This window comes from Pongo abelii, chromosome 7, assembly GCF_028885655.2.
Source record: "Pongo abelii isolate AG06213 chromosome 7, NHGRI_mPonAbe1-v2.0_pri, whole genome shotgun sequence".
Lineage (NCBI taxonomy): Eukaryota > Metazoa > Chordata > Mammalia > Primates > Hominidae > Pongo > Pongo abelii.
Window position 1 is genome coordinate 26,049,981 of NC_071992.2, and position 10,635 is coordinate 26,060,615.

A 10,635-nucleotide genomic window follows, 5' to 3' on the forward strand; every position below is an offset into this window, starting at 1 on the left:
CAAAGGGCTAATATCCAGAATCTACAATGAACTCAAACAAATTTACAAGAAAAAAACAAACAACCCCATCAGAAAGTGGGCGAAGGACATGAACAGACACTTCTCAAAAGAAGACATTTATGCAGCCAAAAAACACATGAAAAAATGCTCACCATCACTGGCCATCAGAGAAATGCAAATCAAAACCATAATGAGATACCATCTCACACCAGTTAGAATGGCAATCATTAAAAAGTCAGGAAACAACAGGTGCTGGAGAGGATGTGGAGAAATAGGAACACTTTTACACTGTTGGTGGGACTGTAAACTAGTTCAACCCTTGTGGAAGTCAGTGTGGCGATTCCTCAGGGATCTAGAACTAGAAATTCCATTTGACCCAGCCATCCCATTACTGGGTATATACCCAAAGGACTATAAATCATGCTGCTATAAAGACACATACACACGTATGTTTATTGCGGCATTATTCACAATAGCAAAGACTTGGAACCAACCCAAATGTCCAACAATGATAGACTGGATTAAGAAATTGTGGCACATATACACTATGGAATACTATGCAGCCATAAAAAATGATGAGTTCATGTCCTTTGTAGGGACATGGATGAAATTGGAAATCATCATTCTCAGTAAACTATCGCAAGAACAAAAAACCAAACACCGCATATTCTCACTCATGGGTGAGAATTGAACAATGAGAACACATGGACACAGGAAGGGGAACATCACACTTTGGGGACTGTTGTGGGGTGGGGGGAGGGGGGAGGGATAGCACTGGGAGATATACCTAATGCTAGATGACGAGTTGGTGGGTGCAGCGCACCAGCATGGCACATGTATACATATGTAACTAACCTGCACATTGCGCACATGTACCATAAAACCTAAAGTATAATAATAATAAATAAATAAATAAAAATTTAAAAAAAAAGAAGTAGAATGCTCTTAATCTCATCCATCATCGGAAGCCCCGTGGAAATCTACTTTAAAACATAACTCAAATTGTGTGACTCTACTTACCCTCCAATGGATTGCAATTACACTTAGAATGAAATCTATCATTTTCCCATGGCTTCAAGGACTCTGCTGAATGGCTCCTGCCTACTTCTTCACTTATGACGGCTCCTTCCCTAGCTTTGTGCTCTCCTACCACAGTGGAATTCTTCCCGATCCCGGAAGATGCCAAGCCTATTTCCATATAGGGATTTTATACTTGGTATTCCTCTGCCTGAATATATATCTTTTTCCAGATACATAATCACATACCTGGCTTATTCCTTACAGTGGTAAAGGAATAGAAATGGAAGATAAATCCTCATCAAAACTATATATAATGTTAGATGCAGATGGACTAAAGGTCAAATTTTAATGGTAAACCATAAAGTTATACAATGTATTTTTGTGTAGAATTGATGAGCAACTCCTTGACATTCAGAATCAGGACATAAACTAAAATATTCTCTTCAACACGTAACTGAGATGCTATTTGAAAAAAAAAATACATTAGGTACTTGGTATTCTACAACTTTAAAAATAACTAACACTTGAGATTTGATAAAAACCTCAAATGCAGAAAGCATCAGGGCAAAATTTAATTACATAAAAATTAAAGATTTATCTTAAATATAGAACATTATGGAAAATTTAGACTGAGAGAGGATGTTTGCAATGTCTAAAATTGACAAGGGATCAATATATAAAAGTGATAAGAAACATTTGCAAATAACAAGAAAAAGACATGAACCCTAATAGAAAATGGGTAAGAGATTTGAACAGGAAATTCACAGAATAGACAATCTCAAAGAGATGCTCAATTGTATTAAAAATAAAAATAGAAACATCCATAATTATCACTTTATGTCTATCAGAGGGTGATAAATTAAACAGTTGGTATTGGGGAGTGTGGCTGTGGATATATTATGTCCTTTTCATGGAAGGGTGGTACAGCTTATTTTGCATAACCACCCAGCAATATTTAGTCTAATTAAATCCATATATTCCCCATCACCCAGGGATCCTTCTCCAAGGCATATGATCCTAGAGAAACTCAAAAACATGGCCTCTGATACTCATTGCAGCAGTATTTGTGTTAGTGGGTAGCAGAAATATAGAATGTCCATCACTGGGGAAGCCATTAGGTGTGTGTTGTAGGTAAACCCCATGGAGGATGAGTCTGAATTAATAATAACACACTAGATATACACACAGAAACATGGATTGACCCTAAAAGCAGTGATGAAGGACAAAACTAGGAAGCTTAACACAATCCTTAAAAAAATTAAAATTCAAAATTACATGTCTACAAAACAGCAATGAATATAAGAACAAGTAAAAAAGGCTATACATCATTTAGAGTAGTTGAGACATAGTGAGATATGAGAAAATTGAGTAAATGCACAAATAAATCAATGAATGAATCAAAAACAAGAAACCAGAAGAACAGGTTGTGCAGATCAATGATGACAATGTTCCATTTACTGAAGACTATGATTAAATTAGCTCTTTGTACCAAGGATTCCTCCTACCCACCAAAATATACACACACATGCACACACGCACACACGTGTGCTATCTCAAAGAAACAGCCAGTATTCGTCCCTTTTCCTTCAAATTCAAGACAAAAATGAAGATTGTCTTCAACACTTAATATGCTATTTGAAAAGCAATACATTAGCTACTCAGTAATGTGACAGCTTGGAAGTGGGGTATTATAATTTGGCCATATTCATTTTGGCCTATTTCATTTTTACTTGTTTTACAACTTAAAAATATAAGTAAACAAATATCATTGAATACCAATATAGAGCAAATACAGTCTTCAGAACTAGAAATATATCTGTGTACAAAAGAAACAAATATATTAGATGAATTTTAAATGTTATGGAGATATCAAGATGTTTCTAAATAATTTCACTCTTGTTTAGAAATTGTATACAGTGTTTAACACTTTCAATGTATGTATATATTTCTCAACTGCTTTATTAAGGTATAATCCACAAAACTCACAATTCACTCACTTGAAGTTTAAAATTCTATGGCTTTTGGAAAATTCACAATTCTGCATCCCTCATGACAATAAATTCTAGAATATTTTCCATATCCTAAAATGAGACCCTGTATGCCATAGATGTCACCCACCAATCTCTCCATTTCCTTGCTAGTTGTAAGTCCCTAAGAATCTAATTTCTGTCTCTATAAATTTATCTATTTGTGGCATTTTGTATAAATGGAATCATACAATATGTGGTCATTTGGGTCTATCCTCTCTCATTCAGTATGTTTCCAAGCTTCATCTATATTATAGCAGGTATTAGTACTTCATTTTATTGCTGAATAATATTCTACTGTATGAATATAAGATATTTACCCATTTATCAGCTGATAAACATTTGTGTTGTTTCTACCTTTCAGTTATTATGAATTATGCTGCTGCGAACATTTGTGTACAAGTTTTTATATGAGCACATTTTCATTTCCCTTTCACTTCATTTCATTTCATTTAATCTCTCTCTCACATATATAGCTAGGAGTGAAACTGCTGGATCAGATGATGTGAGGAGTTGCCATACTGTTTTCCAAGACAGCTGCACCACGTTATGTTCACATCAGCAATATGTGATTGCAGTTTCTCCACATCTTTCCAACACTTGTTATTCACCTTTTGGATTATAGCCCCCTTAGTGGATGTGAAGTGGTATCTCATTGTGGTTTTCTGCATTTCCCTCATGTTTAGGGATGTTAAGCATTTTTTCATCAGCTTTTTGGCCATTTATATGTCTCCATGAGAGAAATGTCATTTCACTTCCTTTGCTCATCTTTTAATTGAAATATTTATCTTTTTATTATTGAGTTGTAAATTACAAAAAAAAGAAAAAATCTGTTTTAGACGTCAGGAGCTCAGCTGAGCTGGGAGATAGGCTGAGTTGCCATGCATGAGAGTAGCCAGTCAAACCAGCAAGTCCAGTATGAAAGTGTTAAGCATTTAATTACTTACTGTAATGGCATAACAAGAGGCTAAAGCTCAAGAAAGCACAGCACTGCCTATTCCGTCTTCCTCTCTGGAAGGATGCATCAATGACGGGTGCTGAAGAGAGAGCAATGCTCATTTCTCATGTTGGGATAAGGCTGTGCTCAAGTTTTACTCTTCCTTGTAGAGGAGGACTTTGTTAGAGCAATGCTGTAAGCATATTTCACAAATGTTACCTTGCCCTTTCCTTGACAGATCCAGGAGGGAATCTTTCTCAGTGCTTCACCAGGAGAGCCTGGTCAGGAGTTTATTACAGGCTACCAAGTCATGTTCTAGCAATTTAGGAAAGTAGCTATTTGGGTGTTACTGGAGCTCCAGTGGCTTATGTTCTGCAGGTAGGCAGGCTTCAGCTGCCACTGTCTGTCCAGATTTGGTGGTGGATTTTTATTGTGCTCAACTTTTTCTTGTTGTAAAAGATGAGAATGATGACTTGCAAGCTCTTTGTGTCAGAGATGCTTGAAGACTTATCTTGGATTGTGGACTATTAGAGTGTAAATCTTTATTCTCTAATTTGCAATGTGGATGCATTATTCCCTTTAAAAATATCTTATTAAAATTTGTTTTTGATTGGAAGTGGCTGAAGGTGATATTTCATGTCACCCCAGGCAATATATACTGCAGTTGAGAACTTGACTCTGAAGTCAAAATATGGGATTATGAATTCTGACTTCTCTTTTTATTCAGGTGTGTAACTTTGAGAAAAATATTTCACCCTGCTGCTCCTTAGTTCCTTAATCTGTAAAATAAGGTGACAAAACAGGTAGTAACCTTCTCTCAAAAAGAGGTTTCATCGTATTAATACCTATAAACGGAATAGTGCCTGGTACTTAATAAATACTGGCCATTATTAAATTTCCTAGATGTGTGAGAATACTGCTATGGTTTTAAGTTGTCTCACTTCGCCTTTAGAGTTTGGAAACCAGGCTCAGATTGGCATCAAAACTGATGTAAGTCACCAGGCAATTTCAAGTAATGAGGCGAGGCTATAGCAAAGGGTTATCAAATTGAGAGACACGCCTTTGTCCCTGACAACACAGGGCAAAAATCCAACAGCTTTGTCTTATTTTTGTTGAAATCATTGTGTGTTTGAAGAAGTCTCTTCATGAATAGTTTATGGATTTTGGAAAACTTCCCACAAAAACAAGACTCTTTGATTCACAAGGATTTTTTTTTTTTCATCTTAAAAACGAAACAAAAGAAAAAAAGAACACCACCAACAATAAAATAAACCTCATACAACTCTAAAGTAAAAGTTTTTGAAGAGCTTTGAGGGCCCATTCTTCTTCCTAGAAGTCTTCTCACTATTATGTTAACAAAAAATTGCTTTGCCATGACTGAGAATGTAACCAGGTCCTTCGATAAAACTGGAGATGTCTGTAAATAGGAGAATTCTCTGCTCTGATTTGACTGTTTGGTCCCATATTGACTTTCTTACCCATGCCAAGACTGTCTAAGATCAAATCTTGAAATAAAAAAGATTATTTTCTGCTGTACCCAACCTTTCCTGTTCTCGTCTCACCTGTTTCATCCCATCCTCAAGTCTGTCAGTTTCTAGTATCATCAACCAGAAAAATTGTTAAGTGCCCATAAGTTGCATGTAAATATGTGGGAAATTCATTTTACATCTAGGGAATGTAACTTTCTATTCACAATGTTCTGAGTGAATGCAAGTTATCTATTCTGTGGATATTAAAGAGTTCTAGTCCATGGAATGTGAACAAAAATGGTACAAGTCATTTTCAGATCTCACTCCCAAATCATCCTACAAAATTTCTCATGCTTTCTCCCTGTTTGAAAACCAAAACTGAAGGATGCCAAGATGAGACAGTCACAATATGTAAGGAAATGGTCCCTGAATTACTTCTTCACAGAATGCCACCCCAAATGAAACCCAAGAGTCACCTGATATAGAAAATCCTCTTTGGACCTCGTGTCATTAGGACATATATTTTGTTATGTTAACTCTCAAAGTTTTGTAGTTGTTTGTTACAGTGGTTATCATTAAATAATACAGTTGTCCTTGAAATCATTGGGGATTGGTTTTAGCATTCCCCACAGATAGAGAAATCTGCAAATGATCAAGTCGCTGCTATAAAATGTTGTAGTGTTTGCATATAACCTATGCATATCCTCCCATATACTTCAAAGCATCTCTAGATTACTTATAATGGCTAACATAATGTAAATGTCATGTAAATGGTAAATGGTTGTTATACTCTATTATTTTTCTTTGTATCCTTTTTATTATATATTTTATTTTTTCTGAATATTTGTGATCCAAGGTTAGTTGAATGCATGGATATGGAACCCATGGATATGGAAGGCTGGCTGTGTATAGATGGAAAAAGATACCTCAGAAAATTGAAGTAATTTATTCTAGGCAACATATGACTTAATGCCAGGGCTGGAACTAGGAGTTTCCAATCCCTAGTTTAATGTATTTATAAATCTATACTATACTACTTTTATTGTCCAATCCCAGCTACTTATAAAAAAAAATCAACAGATAAGGAATGGAAACTGAGCTATTTAATGTATAGTAATCCCACTCAATACCTTTCGGCATTCAAAAAATTACTGAATTTTAAGACATTCATTCTTTTGGACACTTGCCATTGCTTCGCACAGCGTGTTTTCTGAAATTGTTGATTTCAAGTGGTATAGCTAACGTTGGAGGAGATCTGTAAAGACACCGGACAGTTATTCAAACTCAAACCACAAGAGTTACCACCAACTCTGTAGACTAAGTCCATTTTCAAATTGATAGTCACATGAGATGGTAAATCTTTAATTCCATATAATACTCTATCCATGCCAATGGGATGAGTTGGACAGTGAAAGGTATCTGACCAATGGAAATGACTTAGGGCCAAAGTAAACTGTCAAAAGGAGGCTAAATTTAGCTTTGCAACAAAGCAGATGTAAATCTCAGTGAGTTTCTCACCATCAGCTAAGAAAATAACAAAACATCCGTGTCCCACAGAAGCATTTTAAAAGGTTGAATACAGACAGGGCAAGGTTTGTACCCTGTTTCCTCTAAGCTGCCAGTTTGAGATCAGTTCCAGTAAAAGTTGAAGGTTACTTGAAGGAGTCTGACCTATTTCACACTGGGTACATAAAGTGTTCCCAAATAAAACTCGTTTGTTCAATGGCTCTGAAAGTGCATGCTTATGTCTAAATCACAGAACATGACAGCTTTTGGTAGCCATGCTGTTACCTCAAATGCTCCAGGGAGTTTTAAAGAATTCCAGAGGGAGGAAGAATGGTTCTCTTTCCCAATTCTCTTTTCCAGCATAGTGAAATATTTGCATACAGTGACTCAATCACAAGCAAGCTAAATGTCTGTTGTTATGAAATCTTACATTCTTCCACAGTGATGGGAGAAAAAAAAATGAAAATAAAGCATAGGGGAGGGACGTTTTTACTTTACAAACAAAAAAATACACTCTTGTTCTGTAAGCCTTTCCTTAGAAAGTTGATGGAATTCTATAGCTGTTATTAACTATATTTCAGTTGTGGCTGTTGAGTTTGAGTTTTGCATTTTGAGAAAATGTCCATGTTCAGATTTCTTAGTTTTCTTTTTTAACATTTGTAAAGTAATTGGGTGAAATAACTTAAAAAAAATCTTTCCAGAGTTCTCTGCCAAAAATATCTGAGCAACTTTTCCCACTGTTACATTGCTACAGGTCTTTCTTCAGAGCTGATGAGTTACTCATTTGCCCTAGGACAGGGCTACGTGACAAGGTAAACATACAATGGCTTTTGAGAGGTATTAATTCATACTATTTTGGGGTTATATAAAAAATACAATGTACATCACAGTATTTCTATATAGTAATTGTCTCACAAAATATGTCTGTATAGTATAAGAAAAATTACTACAAAAATCTCAACATGGGGGATATTCTAATATGAGCCTTGGGGTAAAGTATTTTGGAGTAGACTAAAATATATGCAGTATATAGATGTTGTATAATGTTAATTTACATATTCATAGTATGTATAATAAACACTGAACTGTGAACAAAATAATAATCTATATGTCTTATATTCCATTAAAAGTAAAGAATAGCCTCATTCATTCCTCAGAGGATAGGAGAGATTTGCTACTAATGCCCTTATAAATGTTGACAATCAGGCTGACTTTAAGCTTTGACCTAAAGGGTAGTGGCTCTGCCCTATCAACTAAGGAAGCAACTTCAGTTGGGACAACCAGAACCCCAAAGGAAAGCCACGCCTGTTCTTCAAGGGAAAAACAGATGAGGACTAACATGATGGACTTTCTCTCATAACCATTGTCTTTTTTTTCCCCTTCTGTAATTATTCAAACATAGGCGGTCCCCAACCTGTAAGTTCACAGAGTTCACTTATCAAGAGAACTGTTGGAACTCAGAACATAATGTTCCATAAAATCAATGTTATGCTGCTGGTTTCTAAGGTGCATGAATTTTGTTTTTTGTTTTGTTTTGTTTTGTTTTTCTGCCTAAACCCCTCCGTTTGTCTACTGTTGACAGTACCCCTTTCTCTCACTCTTTGGTTCTCTGAGAGTGCCTCCAAACCCCTTGATCTCCAGCTGTTTGGTCAAAGTTTAGTAATTAGTCAAAGGAGTTGACACAATTCAAGTTGGGGCAACCACAGTAGCTCCCTGCTCAGCCATAGTGATTTATCCAGTGGTAGCCAGGTAGCCTAAGCTGGGCCTGGCTAACCAGATTCCTTTCCAATAATATATTCAACTGGAGCTATGGGGACAACCCCCAATTTCTATAGTGTGAGGTTGTGAACTCCTTGCTTTTAGAGTCACATCTCCCACTGTGTGAAGACACCATCTTACAATAAGAAAGAATAAAACTATCAGGCCAAGAGAAACAGAGATGAGAGAAGCAGCAAGGGAGGGTGATGACAACATTGGAACTCTGTTTTTTGTTTTGTTTTGTTTTCTTCTTTTCCTGCCTGAGGACCAGAACTGCTTTGATTCCAAAGTTGACTGTTTAACTCTTTGAGGATGGAAGCTCCCTGTCATCTTAAAACAAGACCAAACAAAACCTCTCTCCCTTTTCCATGTTTGTTTCCCCTAAGTCTATTTTTAATTGTATTTCTGCCTCTTATAAACAAGTGTCCTAATTAAAATGGTTGGATTCTCAGGGAAGGATTTAGAAGCCAATTTTGACCATGATGTAAGAAAGCAAACCCCTAGTATGAGACTGGGGACCCTTTCCCTTCTTGTTCCTCTTATCTGCTTTCAACAAGTGTCCAATGAGATCAGATAACTTAAACAGAGAAGGTTCAGGCCCAGCATTTTGAACTCAATATCTCCTTCTCTTGCTGTAAACATGACGATAACTGTTTGGTGTAAAGGGAGCGTACGGATTCACAGAACTCATCTAATTTTCTGGGGACCTCAACCCAAGTAAAGAGCGTAGGAAGACCTTCAAGTGACATGGTGTGACTCGCTAATAAATTCAATATTGTGCTGGCTGACTATTCATAGCATAGCTTTTATGAAAGGGTGTGTATAACAGTGGAAACAGCTGAGAGGGTCATAGCTTTAATTATCTGAGGAGGGCATTCAGGTCACACTCATCCACTCATTTGTACTTTTATTTTTCTTTAAATAGCTGAGTCATCTCAGTCATGGAAAAAATTTAAAAATACTGCTGAAAATAGCAATTACATTATGGTGATGATAATAATTGCTAATCAACACTGTTAGACCGATTCAGGTTGCATGAGAATATTCCTCATTTCTGGAAAGGCATGAATTCTCCCAGTTTCTGGAATAATATTTTATCACACTCTGAAACAAACAATTAATTTGTATTATTTTTTAAATTATAGATGTTTATCTTACACATATCTATCATCAAGTCCTCCTGGAAACATACACACAAACACACAGACTAAAACTAACATATGTCCATTCCCCTTTTCAGGCACAGTCTCTGTGTTTCTTAGTATAACCACACTCAAACCAAATACATCTGCACAGCAGCATATTTGGTGAAAGGTAGGGACAAGTCACACTTTTGTATTCATTTATTCCTCCCACACATTTTCTAATTCTCTGTCCCTGGGGTGGGTTATCTAGCTTTCTTTGATGGATATATTTGCCTATTTAATAAATCCTACTAAGTACCTGTTGTGTGTTAGACACTATGTTACACTCCAGAAATTCAAAGATTAATAGAATAGAGTCCTTAGAAGTAAGTTCTCAGCTCCATGGAGAGGCTGTCACAGAATCAGAAAATTTTAATAGTCACAACAGATGATTTGAGAGTACAGAAGAGTGACAACTACTGCTTTCTGAGGTTCAGAGCATTCTATAAGAGGGAATAGTTTAACCACTACATAGAGCATGAGTAGAAGTTGTTAACTCAGAAAAGGCTGAAGAATAGAGGGACAAGAGGTTACTGGCTGAAAGGAGGACTTGGGGGAGTCTATTTTAGGAACAGAACACAGTATGGAAGGAGTGACATGGCATAAAAGTGATCCTCAAGCAATTGCATGTTGCAGGGGTGTAAAAGGAGGAATAGTTAATGACTACAACAGAGAACTAAGAGATAGATAGGGGCCAGATGATGGAAGGGTTTACCTGCCATTTTATGGTATCT